Source organism: Micrasema longulum, unplaced genomic scaffold (genome assembly GCF_059751315.1).
Source record: "Micrasema longulum isolate JH-2025_06_02 unplaced genomic scaffold, ASM5975131v1 h1tg001132l, whole genome shotgun sequence".
NCBI lineage: Eukaryota > Metazoa > Arthropoda > Insecta > Trichoptera > Brachycentridae > Micrasema > Micrasema longulum.
In genome coordinates, this window is record NW_028278320.1 from 70,124 (window position 1) to 91,894 (window position 21,771).

The following is a 21,771-nucleotide window of genomic DNA, read 5'->3' on the forward strand; positions in this document are numbered from 1 at the left end:
AGGTTGATTCATATGAACCAGTGACGCCATTCAAAGTAGTCCTTTTTTATTAATATGTTTTTTATTATGTTTTCTTACATTTTCAGAAAACTTTGCCGTACAATTAAATCCTCCAGTTTTTACAGCACTCAAGTAAACATTTATTGTATCTAATTTCCCGTCGGGCTGAAGTTCCTCATTGTCACAGAAAATTTAGTTTTCATATTGTAAAAATAAAATAAAGTGTTCGGTAGACTTTTTTTACATAGCTCCAAAACTGTTAAATGCATTTTATAAGTACAATAATGGTATAGATGAATTATTTGAATTTATTTTGTTTTTAATGTTAAAATTATGGATAAAAATAGCAGATTTAAATAGTTTATTTTTTTAACGAAAAGAATAAACTTTCATTATAATCTTCTCATGTTTAGTGAAGAAAAAAAGTGTTTTAATATAAGAACTTATTTTTTAACTTTTTTATGTGTATCGTATTCTTCCAGTAGCCTTTATTTCAATTTAAAATAAAATGTATACCCACACAGGCCATGCCTTTGAGGGATTTTTTGTGTTTATATAAGGCGGCCTCCGTGGTGTAGTGGTCAAGACGCTTGACTCACACACGAAAGGTTTTGGGTTAGATTCCCGGTGAGAACACAAAAATTGAAATGTGATTTTTCTCAAGCCTGGGTGTTCTGTGATGTAATTCACCACTGTAATTGGGCCACCTGGCCTGTTGTGGTGCAAAAATAAAAATAAATAAATAAGTTTATTTTGTATAAATAACTATTATTTGTTAGTTATTATTGTTTAGACATCTTTTATGTTCTTTGATTCAAAATTTAAACTCTTTCTCTCTCTTTCTTTCATTCTTCTGTTTCTTACAATATTTTATACTATAAATAGCAATGCGAGTAATTCTATGTATGTTAGTTCAAGTCCTGAGGATAAGGAAGAAAACTCTAAACCGGTTGACGTATAACTCAAAAGTTAAAGTGGTTTATACAAGTTTATAAATAAATACAGTAAAACCCCTAAATTACGTTTTTAAGGGACTGGTAGAAAAAATGTAAACTGAGGAAAAACGTAATTGGAGGGTACTGAAAAAAAATAATTTACCAAATAATTTTTTATTAAAAAAATTATGGAGAAATGTTTGAAGCATTTTTTTATTTCAACTTTTAAAAATATTTTTATTTATTTTATTTTATTTGGAAAATCAACAGTTCTACATACATATTTATAGTAAACAAACAGATATAGTGTATAAACTCAGAACTAATAACAGATTTCCACAAAGTATACAAAGTTGGTAAAGAAAATATATTACACATCAAATAAATACATATAAGTGTATACATATAAACGTGTTATTTTCATGTACTCGTAAATATTTTTCAATAATCAAAGATTTTTAAATAATTTTTTTAAGAACATTAAGTTACTGTAAATTGGGTAGGATTAGGACAAAAATGCTTGAAGAGAGGATTAGGAGGAGAAGGGAGATGTACATATTTATTATTATCATGTCTACTAAGTTACATAATGCAATTTTAGTGTAAATTTTAAATCTGACAGAGTGATGTTTGTGTAATCTATATCTTCAAATTTTGTATGGTACACTAAAACAGTCCTACGAAAAAAAGCATTTTTAACATACGATGTTTTACTTATTGGTATATTCATAAATAATAAATGTCTGTAAAACACAATAAGAATACAAAATAAACGCTAAATCTAGCTATTGATTGTACCACAATATAATATTATGCGAGACATTATAGTTAACATACTTTTAAATAAAAAATAACACAGTAAATAAAAAATAGCGAAAATCACAAATACTTCATTTGTTCGTATTGTTGCAATGTATATTAAATATCCTATGTATAATACAAACTGTCTCGTGCTAAGAGTTTAGTCTCAATGTGCCGTCTCACCTTAAAATATAAATAAAAATATGCACGGGGTGTGCCCAAAACGTTTTCACTTGGAAAAGTTATGATATTTACGCTTATTTTTCATTACAATTGTATCTATTGTCATGTAGTTTGTATTGTAAATGGTGTCTTTCAAATTGTCATATTTCTACCGAAGTTGAGATTTTGCGACGCTTCTAGACATCCCGCGACTAGAGATAAAAATATGACTGGCCTTTTGCCAAAATACTCAGCACACATGATACATATTATTATTGTGTGTTTTTAAATTACCACTAGTTTAAAAATCGTTTTGTTAAAAGTAATTAAAAACTCAGTTCGACGTATAAAAAAATACTGCTGATTGAATTAGATGAATCATTCATTTAACGTGTCCGAGCGGATCCACACTAATATTGTCAATGGGAAAGTGAGTTTGTTTGTTTATTTGGGTTTCCTTCACGTCTCAACGGAGCGACCGATTGACATATATTTTTTTATATAGAGATAGTCAGAGAAGTAAAAAGTAAAATAAAATACCTATTTTTCATCCCGAATTAAAAAAAATACAGATAAAATATATATTATACACTTTTTTTAGGGCCATACCGCGAAACTTCAGAGGAAAATTTCTATTTTTTTTATTTGTTCAACTTTTTGTGCATAATTTTAATTGTACATTGGCGGGCTTGTTGCCAAATGGCAATTTCATGGTAGCTTTAAAAATTCCTTTTAAAAATTTTCCCAAAAGTCTTTATTTTTTTTAAGACCTCAAAATGGAGTTAATCTTTTGTTTCTCGGACTAGCATACCTTCCGCAAACTCCTACCCCTCCTCGACAAAAAAAAGCGATAAAAACATATTTGATCAACAAAGCGATACGCACCAGCAGACAAGGGAAGCGGCTGGGTAGGAGAGGAGTAGCGGTTTGCGGAGAGACTGCTTGCCCGAGGAATTAAGGATTTACTACATTTTGAGATTACATTTTTTTTTTTTAAATGACTTTTTGGAAAAAAAAAATTGAGAAGAGATACAGTTTAGATGTTCACATTTATGTTTTCCCTCTCTTTTGCGATAAATTTATATCTTGATAACTTCCTAGGGAGTCAAATCCAGCCATGTCTACAAACATTTGGACATACTCAAAATATTTTTACAATGTTTAGAGTTTCAACCCCCTGGGGAGTTATTAAGATTATAACAGAGATCGTAAACATTTTGAAAAAGTGAACATGAATCTTTTACTGGGCATTGAATATGTCATTTTATCCATCGTCCGGTTTAAGATCATAATTTAATACGTTTTACATAATGTACTTTTTTTCAAAATTTTATTAATGTTAATATGTGCAAGCCTTATCTCCCAATAAAAAAACAGCTGCTATTTTTAATTAATTAAGTTTTTTAAATATTTTATTTTAACATATGTGTATAGCTTTTAATATATATTTATGGTTTTTTAGTACAAAAATTTGATTAATCTCTTCTTTTGACCAGTCTGTTTTTTGGATGGCTGGAAGATATTGCTTTTAGCAATTTTCAATCAAGTTTTAAATAAATAAATAAATAAGAGATCACCATTTTATCTACGTCCTAAAATCCATGTTTATTTCATCTGTTATCAACGTTGATCAAAGAAACATAATATATAAATATCAAATATCGCTTTCTATATTCATAAGCTCCACAGATCGAAAACCTCGAAATTTCGTTTTATTGCAAAAACGAGATACACTACTGGGTGCGGGAAGGGGCATGATTATGATTTGTGATATTGTCGATCTAGATAATTCCCTACGGGGTGGAACGCAACGTTTGTCTAGAAGCATTTGGCCTCACTAAAAACATCGTTTGTATTTATTATATTTCACTTTAAGAATGTACGTCAGAAAGAAATAGGGGAAAAAGGAAATATGTAAGAAGTAGATAAATTCATTCGCATCACGTAGTCGGCTTTTCTTAGAAGTAACACGCTAACTCCAAGAAAATTTCAATACACTCTGATTTACATAATAGTATTCCTTTGTAATTTTTCACCGTGATATTTTGTTTCTTTTCAAACAATTCCTGAAATATTTCATAATCTTACCGGCAATCTTTCTAAATAAAGGTTCAATTTTATTTTTTCCGCACAATTTTTCAGAGAAATTTTTTTAGGCGCACCGCACGCCTTTATTGTGCTCGTATTATTTTAGTATTTTTCTTCTTCTTCGCGTGTCATGTTAGTTTCTGTCCGATATTCAAGACCACTTACGAGAAAGCTTCCCGGTCCTGAGCGGTGCGAAAGAGGTCCTCCACATTTTATATTCACATACAATATTATATACATACTAGCGGACCCGACAGACGTTATCCTGCACGAACGTTTGCTTGCCTGCTATTTATTACCTAGGAAAAATACATTTCATTGATAAGTAGGTACCTAGGTACTTGTTTGCGATTATATTCCAAAACTATAAATTGTTAATATTCAAATAATATTGCATTTGAGTAAGTACCGAGGTACTTGTTGATGGTTGAATTCCAAAACATAAAACATTTTTTTTTCAAATATGGCATTCTTTTTGTAAACGTCAAACTCCGGTCTTTTCACCAATAGAGGGGTGTACTTTTTAATATATTTTTTTAAAGGAATAACCCGCTAAGCCTCTATTTTGAGGCTTGTCAGCAGGTGGGATAGAGGGGATATGGAAGAAAGTAATGAAAAATACACCACAACACCCAGACCAATTGAGAAAAAAATCTTTCTTGGATTTTTAAACTTTTAAACTTAAATGGGAATACGATTTAAATTAATGTTTTGAATTTAATATTATTTTAGTACTACCAAAAATCCAATAAAAATAAGTAAATGGGTAGAAATTATAAGGAATTTAAAGAAAGAATCTGATTGAGATCCACAAAAAACAAATTTTGTTTGTAAACATTCAAAAACAAGCTTTATTTATACACAAAAAAACAACATTTTAAATTTTTTTTGCAAATGCATTCTCTTCGAATGCAACCCTGGTAGATAGATGAATAAAACATTTATGCTCCTAACTTCTTTTTTACATATTCGATTGATGATTTTAATATCTACGAATACGCACAACGTAAAGATCTATATTTCTCTGAAAACCGCACGTAAATCAGTTAAGCCGTTTAGGAGGAGTACGGTGACATCACACGTACAGAGGAATTATATATATAAAGATGAAGGCGGATATATTGCCTTAAGATAATCTCTTCCTACCTACCCAAACCGTACAGCTTGAGAAAATTACAAGTACATGGTTATTTTCTAAGTAATTATAGTGAATTTTAAAATTTTATACAAAATTAAAAACAAAAATTAACTAATAAAATAATTAACACTATGCTATGAACAGAGGAGAGTAAATGGGAAGGAAAGAAGAGGGAGAAAGGAACAACTCAAATATTTAGATGGTTTCATTTCAATCTTGATTTAAATGTAAATAAAGAAGGGGTGACTCTAACATTAGTGGGTAGAGCATTCAATAATCAAGCAGCTACTACTGGAAAAGAGGGGACAAGAGAATTAGAGCAGTGAAAGGGTATTAAAAGGGTTCTCTCGTTACTAAAACGAAGAGATAGTCCATGTTGTGATAAAGGTTGGAAACAGGCGAAGTGGGATTATTTGAAATATTGTGAAGAAGCGATGTGGCCAATGTAGTTTCGTGCGATATTCGGTTATTTGGTAGAATTGGCGAAGATTAAAGATAAAACTAATGCAAACATTCTGCAATCGTTCCAATTTGTCAAGCAATTCAGAGTTAGCATCTGGATAACATCGGCAGTCAGATGGCAGAAGGGACCATCTGTATTTTTGTCTGTGTTTTAGTTTTCAAAAGTTTTAATTAATATTTCAGTAAATGCACGCAGCAAAAAAAATAAAATCAGCGTCATTTAGAATGGTAATTTATTATTGAAAAACAACACTAAAATATTTTAGTTTGTGGATTAAAGTCTTGAAATTGAGATGTATTTCAGCTCTCCTGAACATTTTTGAAAATTACAGATAGTTCCTTCTGCCATCTGACTACCGACATACATTTGCATAATCAATAAGTGGAAGAAATAAGCTCTGAACTAATTAAAATTTATTTCAACAAAGAGGGAAAAAAAAATTGAGAAGGGAATATGGAAGTCTAGGCATTTACAGGGCTTATGACCTGTCATTGGCTGGTTTAAGTGGCCACTTTACACACTGTATAACATTATGGTGAATGTTACACAGTGTGTAAAGTGGCCACTTAAACCAGCCAATGACAGGTCATAAGCCCTGTAAATGCCTAGACTTCTATATTCCCTTCTCAAAAAAAATTTCCCTCTCTGTTGAAATAAATTTAAATATGAACAACTCCCTAGGGAGGAAATCCAGCCAGTCTGCATGCATTTGGACATAATCAAACACTCTGAACTAATGCTTGCTTAACATTAATTGGCAAGAAATTCTGCTATCTGCAATTCTTAAGTCCATTCTCGAATGCTTCGAAGCCAGGAAGGCTGCTTTCTTCCAACCTCTCCACGTCCCTCGATCTTCCCCTTCATTACAAGCGAAAGTATGACATATGTATTAGTGAGCGACAGAAGTTTCGATTCCGGTCAATTTCAGCCAATAAAACGAGTTTCGGATATGTCGAATTACACTCTGCTATACTCGGGTACATCTTATGGCTCGTGACTTCTTGCTTCTTGTGAGTTATAAGATCTTTCATGTTTGTATTTTTGTAATTCCTTTTAAGTTAATAAGTTAAAGTTCCCATAGCGTACACTAAAGAACTGTTACGTATAAGCTAAAAGTAAAATGACGTAAAATTCAAATCAGCCAGGGGCGCTCGTAATCGAAGCTACGACGCTGGGTTCTAGATATATCGCATTTGATTGTCAATATCGAGAAGTGCTTCGAGGCATTTGAGATAAATTCAACTGACTTTAAATCGTCTGCAGTCGCATGGGTGGTTAAAAATTACTGACACTCGTTAATTTACGTTGATTGCACACAATTTTAAGACGAATAAAGAATGGCTTCTTTTGAAAGCTTAACAAATTACAACAGGGATGGAGAATACCTTAAATAAGGGAATATGGAAGTCTAGGCATTTACAGGGCTTATGACCTGTCATTGGCTGGTTTAAGTGGCCACTTTACACACTGTGCAACATTCACCATTTTGCCCATGTTTAAACATCCATATTTCTTCAATTCTTCCGTTTGCTGGTTTAAGTGAAGTCAAAGAGCTGAAACCTTTATTGTTGTGAAGAAATTCATCTGACTGAATTCTTTTACATACTTAGCAACGCCTGAAAACAATTTTTCAATTTTCAAACTTCTTCTTGGACCAATTGGTTTTATTACAATATTTGAGTTTGTCCAAATGTTCGTAGACAAAAGACCGGATTTCACCCCTTCGGGAGTCATTAAGATTAACAAATTACAACAGGGATTGAGAATACCTAAAATAAGGGAATATGGAAGTCTAGGCATTTACAGGGCTTATGGCCTGTCATTAGCTGGTTTAAGTGGCCACTTTACACACTGCGCAACATTCTTGAAAGCGTTTTCGGTGGTTTTCTCTTCACTAAGAAAATGCGGAGATATTCCAATAAAGGTCCAGCCGACATTCCCTCCCTTTCCCAATGTTGCTCAGATAAAGAAAGACAGGAATCAAAATCCACGTAAACCTTGTACATTACAAGCGAGATCATTAAGACTGCAATTATAATATTCGTAATAACGCGGATTGAATCGGCGCAACGTAAATTTTTAAAATCGTTAATATTTAGAATTGGATCAAATACTTTCATAATTAACTACTCGTATTATGATCGTCCAGAGTACTTTCATATCTTCAGTTAAGAATTCAGAAGCATTTTGGCTGGTTTGATATTCTTGCACAAACTAATACCTAACTCTATGATTGCCCATGATATTCTTGCTCGGATTAACCTTAATGTACCTCACCGTAACGTGCGTACCAGTGCTGTCTTTGCTGTGGGAAATTATAAAACCAACATCGGATTCTTTTCTCCTCTGCCGAGGATCCTCAGCACTCAAGCATTCAAGAAGCAAGCTGTGTTGTCACTCCTAACTCGCGATGACACACTTGCCATGTCCGCCTAGATTATGCCATAATTATACATTTGTAAATTTAAATAGATTTTAAGATTGCTTAGATTATTAAGTGTTGTTATGAAATATTTACTCATTAATGCCAATCTGTTAGGGCTTTCATAAGCCTGTTGATTGGCTGAAAAAAAAAACTCTCTTATTATACAAGGTAGCGCAAAAGTTGTCACCCGATGTTCTTTGGCTGTAATTTTTTTTATGAATAAAAAAGGCTGATTCTTTTTTTAGATTGGATTAGTTTGATATCTTTTCAATATTTTTATTTTTTTATTTATAAGTTAGTTACAAGAACTACAACTACTCAATTCGGTACATAAATAATGTTAGCAGTTAGAAAATAACACAAATTAAGAACAACAAAGAAACAAAGCAAGTTTAGCACCTTTATAACTAAATATGGCACAACAATATATTTGCCAAAAACCTTTTCTTACACAAGCAGAATAAATATATTTAAAGAAACGCTTTTACGAAAAAAAAAGTATTGAATCTACTAAGAGAGATAAGGTCATTAACATCACATGCCATGCAGATGATGCTGCCATAGTGATGATGAAAACATATCCATCCCAGTTAGTAAATATCTGGATGCCTAAGAAGTGTCGTTCAGTACAATGAACACATGATTATTGGAAACATAATTCGGATATACAAAACGTGTGTTAGACCAAATCATGGTGTATATCAGAGAGTTGATACTGTACGCGATCTGGGTGTTATTCTTGATAGCAAACTTACATTTGAGAATCACTTCGATGACATACTGACCCGTGCACATAGAAACCTTGGTTTTGTTCTTCGTACATGTCAGGTATTTAAAGATATCGCGTGTATTAAAATGGTCTACTTTGTTCATGTTCGCAGTTTGCTCGAGTATGCCTCTTCTGTTTGGTCTCCACAATATGTCACACATAAAGAAAAGTTCGAGAAAATTCAATGGACATTTCTTAGACATCTTAACTGGAGATGCAGGTATACCGATCTCAATTATATGTCTTCCTGCAAAAAACACCACTTGCTTACTTTAGAAGATCGCCGTCTACTGTTGGACATGGGGTGCTTCATGACATGCTTAGTGGACGCCTTGATAGTCCGACTCTTTTGTCGGAGTTATCATTAAATGTCCCCGGCTACCGCACCCGTCACACGTCGAGCTCTCTATTTCATCTGCCAGCAGTTCGTACGAACTATGCCCAGAACTCTCCACTTATACGTTTTGTTAGTGAATACAATTTGAACTTTCCCCTTATTGATCATTTGATTGTAAAAAAATTACATTTAAAATGCGCGTCTTAAAACATACTTTTTTGTCTTATACTTAGTTTCAATAATAAAGTCTTATTTTATCTCTAATTCTTAATATTTTAAATCTATTTATATTTTCGACACTTGACACTTGTGCAATATTTACACACATGTCCACCCTCATTCCAATATAACACCCACCCTCTCACTCACTTACACTCACACTCACACAAACACAAACACACTAGTATGTATTGTGCGTGTATTTAATGTATTTTTGTGGATATCTGTCATTGGTTTTATTCTCTGTATATTTTATTTGTTGTATTTTTGTTACTTGTATTACTGTTGATATCCCTAATAAATAAAATAATAAAAAATACAACAAAGGCGAGGATCGATAGAGAGAAAATAAAAAATACAAAAAACCAAGTAGGAAAACTAAATAACTTAATAATCTTATCTTTTTTTCCATTAAGTCGAGAAAATTATATCGGCCAAGGGACCGCCGCCAGAATTGATGGCCATACGGGCCCGATTTATGGCATTTTCCTTCATTCTTTCCAGAATTTTTGGCTCTAGGTTCCCGCATTCTTCACGGATATTCTTTTTCAAGAGTTTGAGACTTGAGACACCACCGACGAACTATTCTGCAAAAAAATAGAAACAATTTTTCCGCGTTCGCAGAGGAGCATAGCGATTCATGCCTTGTTTATTTATTTATTTATCAATGAAATCATACAGTCTTTATATAAAACAAGGTACAAAAGAACATTTAATGAAAGTAAGACCAATTACAGATTTTACACTAATTTATTATGAATGCTGGAGGAGAGGGGAAAAATAATTCAATTCTAAAAAATTAAAAATAAAATTATTACATAAAAAGTTCATAAAAAGGAGAAGACATTGTAAAGCTACTCTACTTTCCTCCCTCTCTCTCTGCTTCCATGAACATTTAAATTTAATTATAAAAAATCACAACCAACAATAAACTATTAGATGCAGGTAGTAGATGTAAGTAAGTATAAATTAAGAGTTGAAATCAAATGTTTAAAATTAAAAGTAAAAGTTTAAATTAAAATGAAATGTTTAAATTAAAATTAAGTTAAAAGTTTAAATTGAAAGTTAAAATTAAGAATTAAAATTAAAAAGTTATAATTGAAAGATAAAATTAAAAATCAAATCAAAAGTTAAAAGTCAAGCAGGAAATAAATTTTAAATGTCTTTAACAGATCTGATAAAAATATGATATTTACAACGTAGTATGTCGATGTCACTAAAACTGTCATTATAGGTTATCTGTATTCTTCGTAGAGTGCTATTTTTTAAATAATTAGTCATTGAGTTAGGAATGTCGAAGAGTACAGATTGACGAGTTCTACGGACAGGGACTCGATATGAAATGCCTCTAACAATTTCTGGGCTATCAATTACGTTATTAACAATTTTGTATAGAAAGCTCATATCCAACATGGTACGCCGAGTTGCGAGATTTTGAACCTTGTGAAAATTAGCGGACTCAGTCCTACTTGAGAATGAAACTTTATTTTTTTAAATTGTTGACGTGTATTTTGTATCTGTTTCCCTCAGAAATGTCAAAGCAAAACTTACATTTGCCGCCATTTGCAAAAGTTATGGCACCCACCGATAGGGTGATGAATTTCGCGCCACCTTATATTTATAAAAGACTAATGAGTCCTGCATAATAAGACCCCGCGAGTCTTTTTGGAAGTCTTTGTAAACGTGGTCTATCGCTTCAATCTTTTACAAGAGGAAACTTAAAAAGAAGAATTTTCAACAGCAAATTACTAATCATGTGACTGTAGAGATTGTTCAACTTTGGAATGACCTCATTTACTTCGTGCATTTTTTAACAACTACACTTGCAATCTTTTTGTGTTAATCTGCCTGTTCGAGGACTACTGTGGCTTTGCATCATTTTGGAACAATTTAATAGTAATACATTCAAGTTTCCTCTCAAACATAACCATAATACACGCTTCACGGCTAATGATGGCTTGGTAGTACCAAAAGTATGTAATAAGTATGGAAATAGAACTCTCAAATATTTAGTACCTAGAATTTTTAATTTATTACCAAAAGAACTTAAATTTAACTCACATTGTAACAAAAGCAAAATAAAAGAGTGGCTACTCGATCAAAAGTTTATATATGAATAGTAGCTTAGGTGTAAATATTTTAATTTTTCATATATTTTCTTGTATTTAAAAAATGAATTTATACATTATTATTTGTATAAACACGTTTATTCTGATTTTTCCGGCTGTTAATTTTCATCTGTTATTCTTTGTTTTTATAAATGTAAATATAATCTTCACCAACAAGCTACAGAAAGTGGCTTGGTGGGATTTTAGTTTTAGTAACTTTAGCACTCACCCTCCTTTCAATATCTTTTTCAGTCATTCCATCCCTAGTGAGCATACTTCCAAGATACACAAATTCCTTTACTTGTTTTAGTACAACTCCATTCACAGTTATTTCACATTTAGTCATACTTTCATTTCTTTCAAAAACCATCACATTCGATTTATCGACATTCATCAGCAAATCGCTTCTCTTGCATACATCGTAGACTTTTGTTACCAAGAATTGCAGTTACTCTTTGTTGTTAGTAAGAAGTACAGCATTGTCAGCATACAAAAGAAAATGTAATATAAAAATAATTATTTGCTTCTAGGTCACAAAACGTTAGTACGCGACCTAGAACAGGTCGTAATATCTTAATTCCCAAATTAAAAACAACTACAGCACAACATCATTATACTTACAGGGGGATATTTTTCTTCAATGAAATGAATAAAGAAAATAAAAAGTACAGTCAGGAATACAATATATTGAAAAAAGACGTGAAAATTTACATTTATAATTCTTCTTTGTGTAGCACTAATGAAAAACACCGTTTAAAGTTTTTTTTGTAAATTATATGTGTTATCCTAAAAACATTAATAATTTAAAAATAAAATTAACTAACCATTGCAAGACGTAACTCCTCATCATGTACACAATTCTTGTTTTTTTCTTTTACGTAATGGGAAACGTTATTAAATATATGTATTTAATTAATGTAAAAATTGTATTTAGTAGTAATATTGTATTTAAATTAGTTATCTGAATAAAAAAAAAAATTACTGTTTAAACTTTATCGTGTCACCATCGATTTGTATTTACATATAATTACACAATACATTAGTTAAATAATGACAAATTGTTGTTTTTTTCAGTACTTCTGTGAAAATCAAATCAAATAACAATTTTTATTAGCTTCGCGATATACGTAGCTTTATTCCACACTATTTTCATACAACACTTGTACAAAAGTTCATTAAAACATACCACATTGACATTCGCCAGATATTTCCATTATAATTGAAATGTCAACACCAAGCACTGGCCAATTCCCTTTAAAATGAATAATGCCAAAAACGGTCACCACATGTCCTATGTGATACGTTATATGCCAAGGGTATTCTATCAAAGAAAAATAGTCCTTCAGAATAATGTTTGAAATACTAGTTCCCAAGTGGAGAATCTTCAATAATATTTGTAATTTGCAAGCTTTTTGTAAAAATTCTTACCCATTAATACTAAATGCACTCTCGTACAAGCATTACTACAATCTATTCTAGATTCTGCTGATGTTTCCATGACTGATTTAAGCTATGAGCAACTCGATAAACTTGAACGACTTCAAAATACATGCATAAGGTATATTTTTGGTCTTAGGAAATATCACCACATTTCTGATTAACGGAGGCAACTGAAATTACTCAAAATTAGACAGCGGAGAGACTATCACTCCCTCTCACTTCTGTTGAATGACTTTATAGTCCTAACGCTCCTATATACCTCCGCGAAAAATTTCAACGCCTATCCGTTCATGGTTCAGCTTTTTGTTTTAATTCTCAAGGCACTTTCTTAATGCCCATCCACAATCCCACTTTCTTCTCAAACTCATATAGTGTCCATGCGGCTCGACTGTGAAATCATGTCCCATCCACTATCAAAGATGTTACGACAGTATCTCTATTTTAATCACGTCTGAAGGAACATCTCCTTTCTCTTCCTTAATCTCTCCTTCTTTCCTGTTTCGTCTTTTATTTTTTTTCCCGTTGAGTAATGGTATTTATTTAAGATAATTTTTAGAAAATACATTTATTTATATTTTTATATACGTATCTTTAACTTTTTATATGTTATATTAATTAATTAAACAATACATATGTTTTGTAACTTTACTCAAAAAAATAATACATTTTTTTTTTTTAACAAATTACAGCAGGGATAAAGAATACTTTAAATAAAGGAATATGGAAGTCTAGGCATTTACAGGGCTCATGACCTGTCTTTGGCTGGTAAAGTGGCCACTTTACATACAGTGTAACATTCACCATTTTACCTATGTTTGAACATCCATATTTCTTCAATTCTTCCATTTGTTGATTTTAGTGAATTTTAAAAGTTGAAACCTTTATTGTTTTGAAGAGATTCATCTGACTGAATTATTTCACACATTAGGCAACGCCTGAAAACAATTTTTCAACTTTTAAACTTCTTCTTGGACCAGTTGGTTTCATTCGAATATTTGAGTTTCTTCAAATGTTTGTAGACAAAAAACTGGATTTCACCCCATCGGGAGTCATTAAGATTAACAAATTACTAATATAATTAAATTTTATTGCTTGGTTGGTTGGAAAAAATTGCCCGTTGGCAAAAGCCCGCTAATGTACAATTAATATTATGTACAAAAAGTTTAATAAAAAAAATACAGGTCATAAGTAGATGCCCTAGACTTCTATATTTCCTTCTCAAAAATGTTATTTATCTCTGTTGTAATATCTTAATGCTCTTAAACTTTTATCGCGCTGTAGTAATCATTTTTTTTGTATCCAATTTTCCGTAGGGCCAAAACTTCTCGTTGGTACTTCTAATCCTTGTGGGAATTTATGAAACTGTTTGAGAGCTATGTGTTGCCAGATTTAGTATCAAACTTCGGATTATATATGAATTGCGCTCTGAAAATGGGTACGGTAAACTGTAAAGCTTATAACGTGTAATATAGTCAAATCGGCAAAAAGAAGACGTTAAAAGTGTATCAAGCATACTCGTGCACGAGTGACACTTCACGACGCCTCCGCCGGAACATCGTCCGACGTCACGGCGCGGCGTCTCTAAAAACTGGGTGGTTCGCAGTTTATGATTTACCCGATACGCGTAACCCCCTTTCAGACCTGAATTATTCCTGTGAATATCTTTATATATATAATGTTCCTATACGTATGTGTCGGCCTCGTGGTGCAATGGCCAGCACGTTTGCCTACCATGCGAGAGGTCTCGGGTTCAATTTGGATTCCCGACAAGGTTGACATGAAATATTTATTTTTAAGAGTGTTTTATAGTCCCTGGACTGGCACCTGAAGCGTAAGACTGATCATCTTACCTTCATGAAACAAAAATGATCAATATACGCTGCGATTGGTGTACCAATTCAGTGCCCTATGCACCATTAGGTGCGGAAAGGGAATGATGATGATGATGATGTACGTATGTATGTCACTGAACTCTGATTTTGATTTAAAAAAAATTGAGTGGGTCACTGGATGGTTTAGATTCACAATAGGGAAATATCACTTATTTACATTTTTACAAAGCAATAAAGGTTTATGAAATACCCTCCAGTATTTTTTTTTTGCTAATAATTAGAAGCATAAAAAATAGTTTTAATTTTGTTATTTTGAATTCCCGCAAAACCGGTCATTCCATTGGCCACGCCCCTAATACGTCAAGAATTATGTTTTTTTGTTCCTGCTATTGAAATTTGTGCAGAACGATTTCACGAATCTTGACGTCAAAACAACCAAGGCCAAACACGTCGCGTTTTTCTACAAACGTATTTTTATTGATTTTCATTTATGCATGAAAACATTTCTCCACAATATCGCTTTAGATCTTGATAACTCCCAAGGGAGGAAATCCACATTGTCTACAAACATTTAGACATACTCATATTGTTTAAAAGAATATACGTAAATCATCGTCTTAGATTTGTTTGATTAAAATAAAAATATTAGTAGAAAAATGTATTTAAATAATATTTTTTGCTGTTGATGTTATAATCGCCGTGTACTCGGGAGTGTTCCAATTTTAAAATGCCAGCAGCTCCGTTCCAAATTTGGAAGTGACGTCACGCCCACGTCATCTGACGCAACAACTGTCAACGGTAGTATTATTGAGATTGCGCCTTTTTATGTTGCGTAAACATGGATTTGTTTTTTGGGTCCGCGGCCGTAAAAATTCCATTAATAGGACCGCTCCGCTCCTCGGGCCGGCTCTGTTTTGTCAACTTTTTTAATACCCGTTTTACAAAATCCCTTAACGGCATGTTAAATAACGCGATAATGATTTATTTAATTAATTTTAAATCCATAAATACTGCACAAACATTTGAACCTAGAAAAAAATGGCGTAAAATAGATGCTTACTTAAACAATTTAATTTTTAATTTAATTTAACTTCACAAACATCAACAGATGAAATAATTGAAGGAATATGGATGTTCGAATATGGACAGAATAGTTAATGTTACACAGTGTGTAAAGAGGCCACTCAAACCAGCCAATGACAGGTCATTCTATATTACCTTCTTTAAAAAGTTCTTCATCTCTATTGTAATCTGTTAATTCACTATCAGACAAAACTAAACAAAAGACTCAGATAAACTTTACAAAAGATGTTAAAAATATTATGAATTTAAAAAAGAAAAAATATTTTTGAAGTTGATGTAATCCATAAATGTTTCTAAATTAATTTCAAATAAAAAGATTTTTTTTTTTGTATGCTGTAATAAGAAAATTATACATGTACACGGGTTTCGGGGCTAGACCGTGAAACTTTAGAGGAACATTCCCCATGGTAATTTTTTTTTTAAATCTTAATTTTTTTTAAACTGATTGTTTTGTGAAAAAAAATATTAAGTTTATCATTAAAATTACTAAGTTATGCCGTAGGTTTTTAAAAAAAAAAATAGTTTGCGTTGTTACAATTTATTTTTTTTCAATAGGTTCTAAATAATTTTACATTAGAAAATCGAAATCAAGTTATAAACGAGTAGGGTTTAAACCACAGACCTCCAGATCTGTAGTCCACAACACTACCACGAGACTACAGCGCATCTTAATTTGTTTCATGTGTATTTTATCTTTTTTCGACAGTGCTGTTGACGATGTTTTCTTCGTGAGAACTGTTATTTTGCTAAAATTACTGCTTCCCAATTTTCGGGATTAGCTATTATCGATCACGCTTCAGTTAAGCGTAAAATCGAATTTAACTAAAAATACACGTTTATAATTAATAGCGACTAAGTAAAACTAGATTTCCCTACCCAAAACAAATATAAAAACACATATCAAGTGTCAGATATTACAAAAATCATATCGTATCATTTCAACATAAGCAGTATAACAATATTTTAATTTATATAAATAATGTTGAAAATTTTTAAGATTCATTAATTTCAAACTGCATATTCCTATAGAACAAATCAACTACATGTCTTTGTCAAACCTTTTGAATTTACCTACTCTGGAGGATCGCAGGATAATAACGGACCTAATATTTTTATATAAAATCATTAATTCATAATTCGATTGTTGCGAACTCCGGGATTGAATAAATATTAATATACCAATACGTAGAACTAGACAAAATAGTCTATAATAATATTATTGTCACCCTTCTCAAACCAAATATCTTTGTCACTCGCTTATACCGCGTATACACAGCTAGGAAATGAATGTACCTCTCATATCGACATTTTTAACTCGAGTCTCTGTGAATTCAAATCATCTGTTTATAAATATTTTATAATGTTCTATAGTAGCGATTAACGAATTATTTGCAAAAGCTACTTATGCCAATGATCTGGTGTTTATTCATTTTATATCTTTTGTATGCTGACATACATTTATATATATATATATATATATATATTTATATTTTGTTATTTTTTTTTTCTTTTTATACCCATGTTTTAATGTTTTATATCAAATTTTTATTTTTAAATTTTTGTATATCTAACTAACTCATTATATTGTTATATTTTATATTGTAAATGGCACTTGTGCCGTATAATAAATAAATAAATATGCGGATGTTCGGTAAATATCGAAGGTGATTAAAATCGTAGCAGTTCCACAAACATATAAAACTAATATTGATGTTTTTTGTTGATATTTCTTGATAAAACTTCATAGTTAATCATTATGATAAAATTATAAATAAACTTATCAATGAAACTTCTTGGTTAAGTTTTACTTTTTATTATTTTGACCAACGAGCGCTTTCGCCTAAGTAGGCATCTTCAAGACTGGTGAATTGTTTACAACTTTTACAGTTTTTATACTATTTTTAACATATTTTGGAGATAAGATCGAATAATTATTTTAACAGGGGACAGAAAACATAAATATTAACAACTAGTTTGTTAAACAGTTCATTTGGGAGTTTTGGGACCGAAATTGGGATTAAGCTTTTATTATTTAAAAGGTGGGAAAAGAACACATGGCGAAATACAACAGAGTGAGAAATACACATTTTAACAGATAAAGTTAGCACAATACCTGTCAGAAAAAAAAACTATAAACGTTGTGAACAATTCACCAGTCTTGAAGATGCCTACATAGGCGAAAGCGCTCGTTGGTCAAAATAATAAAAAGTAAAACTAAACCAAGAAGTTTCATTGATAAGTTTATTTATAATTTTATCATAATCATCATATAAAACTAAAGCGCTGATAGGACACATGCTATAAAATATAGCGCCATATTTTATGTCGGTATGCGAATATTGAATAACGTTTAACAATAATTTTAACCAATAGAAACAAATGAGGTATTTTTATTTAATTTGACCCTTTTCCATTTATTTGAACTAGTTTTTTAATGCAGCATCAATCAAGTTGTCGCCTTTATTGGCCAAAGCAAAATATGCCCTTTTTGCTGCGTTTTCCATTTCTTTTTCAAGCATTTCGGACGATTTCGGCACAAATGTTTGGCTTGAGCTCGTCAGTGGGCCGATACTTGCTGGCGTTCATTTTATTTTTCAAATAACCCCACAGAAAGAAGTCCAGAGGGGTCAAATCTGGAGATCTGGGTGGCCAATCAATATCGCCTTTTTTGACATCACTCGTCCAAGGAATTTTCGTTGCGGAAACTGCATTGTTTGATTTGCTGTGTGGCATGGCGCACCGTCTTGGGAAAAACGTGATATTTCTCAATTACATCCACCAAACTGCGAGAAATTTAAAAACCAGGATGAAAGAACTCTGTCAAGACCTTACATTCAATACCTTCTCAGAACTCACCCATCACATAATGGGATCGAACTAATCTTTTAAGTCATATGAAATCAAACTCCATTCCATAAGGTAGAGTAAATTTAGATTCAGTGGTAAAAATAATTATTCACCAAAGCAATTGTAACAAAACTAACTGCGATCTTACATGTTCAGTACTTGATACAACAGATAAGATTCTTGGTGTATACATAGACCAAAATTAAAATGAAAAGACCATATTAGTGAACTAGTTAAACGAATTAGATATTTTTTTATCAATATTCCTACAGAGATGAGGTAGAATTTTTTCAAATTCAGGATTATCGATATTCGAGCGTTTACAGGGCTTATGACCTGTCATTGGCTGGGTTGAGTGGCCACTTTACGTTTTTTACAACATTCCCCATTCCGCTTATTAGCGAATATCGACACTGGCATCATTTTGATTCTTGTATATATCTTATTAAATGAGAAAGCATTCACTAGCGTGTTGGAGCACCATCTATGTATTGATATTTAGATATTTATTAGATTAAGGAATATTTTAAAAATTAATCATTTAAAAATAGTTAATTACTTACTCAATCGTACAATATTTGTTACAATATGGTATTGTAGGATGGGGTGGTGCGTATGCCAATATATTAAACCCTTTTAAAATAGTACAAAGATTAATTATTAAAGTAGTTTTAAAGAAACCCTCAACATTCAATACGAAAAGTCTATATACAATATTTGGGGTTCATACAGTAGACACTCTTTATAAAATAAATTCCATTATACAAATTTATAAAGAAGAAAAAATAAAAGAATTTGAGATGAATAAGTCACTCAAATACCAAAACAATATTAAAATTCCTAAATTCCATACAAGTCATGGTCAAAATAGTTTTGTCTTCAAAGGTGTAAAAAAATATAATAATCTTCCCAATGAACTAAAAACTATTTAAAATAATATATTAAAATATATAATAGAAATACAAAAATAAAACTGAAAAAACATTAATTAATAATATTATATTTAAAAACCTTTACCATTACGTTCACTTAAACCCCATCCCTCATTTATTACCACCCCACCCCCGTTAACTCCCAGATTTTTATTAACAAATTACAACAGGAATGGAGAATACCTTAAATAAGGGAATATGGAAGTCTAGGCATTTACAGGGCTTATGACCTGTCATTGGCTGGTTTAAGTGGCCACTTTACACGCTGTGTAACATTCACCATTTTGCCTATGTTTGAACATTCATATTTCTTCAATTCTTCCATTTGTTGAATTTAAGATCTGAAACCTTATTGCTGTGAAGAGATTCATCTGACTGAATTATTTCACACACTAGGCAACGCCTGAAAACAATTTTTCAATTTTTAAACTTTTTCTTGGACCAGTTGGTTTCATTACAAAATTTGAGTTTCTTCAAATGTTCGTAGACAAAAGACTGGATTTCACCCCCCCGGGAGTCATTAAGATTAACAAATTACAACAGGAATGGAGAATACCTTAAATAGGGGAATATGGAAGTCTAGGCATTTACAGGGCTTATGACCTGTCATTGGCTGGTTTAAGTGGCCACTTTACACACTGTGTAACATTCACCATTTTGCCTACGTTTGAACTAGATTTTTCATTTTGTATATTTATGTTTAGTTTAGACGTAAGGATCTGTGCTTTCAAAAAATAGCACTGCTTCAAAATAATCTCAAGTGGTCTTAAAACAAAGTGTTTAATTCAATATATTTAATAAAGTGGCAATAATTCCTTCGTCTCTCTTCAGATATTGGTGTCTAATAATTAAGTTTATCCCTATAAAACACGAGGCATCTGAACTAAAAATATCAAAGCATACATTTCACGAAAATCACTTAATAAAGTTGCTATTAATCGTAAACACAATGTAAATTAAAATAAACACATCGTCTCTCCAACGTAAACCAAAACGATTTGATCGGATCTAATAAAAAAACTTAAAACCTATTGTATGTATGAGAATATTTACAATGAAATTCATCATTATAATTGTCTGACTTCAAATATTTTTTGGGAAAAAATACTCCTTTGAAATATTAATTGTTATTCTTTTTTGTTTTTTTTTTCTTTTGATTATCTTTCTGTTAACCTTTTCTTAATTTTTTTTTTAGTTAATTTTTTTCTCCTTTGTAAGCAGCTCAAACTTCTCCATTGGAAAGAGAAATCGGTAATTTTTTAAAATATGAGAAGATGTATATACGGTTTGGACTTGTTCAATGACGAAGCTAAGTCTCATTGTTATTATTAATAATTATCCGTTAATCCAATGTTTCCCCACATCACTTTCTTCCTTCCTGTTGTTCCTCAGCTCTAAGGGTCATGATCGTGGTACTTTTCCTAGCCATTCCATTGACAATGCGTCTCCACCCTTCACGGCTCTGCGTCCTCTCCACAGCTCCGTGTGGGGTCACCCGTGACATTGTTTTTACCTGGTCGATCCATCGAGTTGCAGCTCCGCTCCGCTTCTTCAGAATACGTTGGCAACAAACAGGCGATAGGCGAACTTTCACGTTGAGTTCCTCCAGTATGGAGTAGACTCCAAATACGACACTCTGAACACGCAAAACATAATTGATATTAACGATACTTTGAGTTTGTACAAACTTTTGTAGGCAAGAACTGGATTCAACCTCCTTGGGAGCCATTAGCATTGATATATTACAGCAGAAATTAAGAACATTTTGTGGAAGAGAATATAGGAGTCTAGTCGTGTACATGGCTTATGACCTGTACAAAAATATGAAAAAAAGTGTAAAAATTTAAAAATATTTTCAGGCGTCACCTTGTATGTAGGTGAAATAATTCGGTCAGAACATAAATGTTTCTACAATCGGGTCGTGGTCCCGAGGTAGTATTGTGGACTCACGGACCAAAGGTCCCAGGTTCAAATCCCACTCTACTATAACTCGATTTCCATTTTTCCAGCACAAGTTATTTACAACTTTTAGGAAATGGTCCGAAAATTTTAATATTTGAGTAAATAATAAGAACTCTAGTATTTATCTTTTTTCATTAAAAAAAAAAAGGTTTCAACTTTTTAACTTCACAAATATCAGCAGATGTAGATTTGCAAACATAGGCACAATAAACATAAATAATGTCATCTGT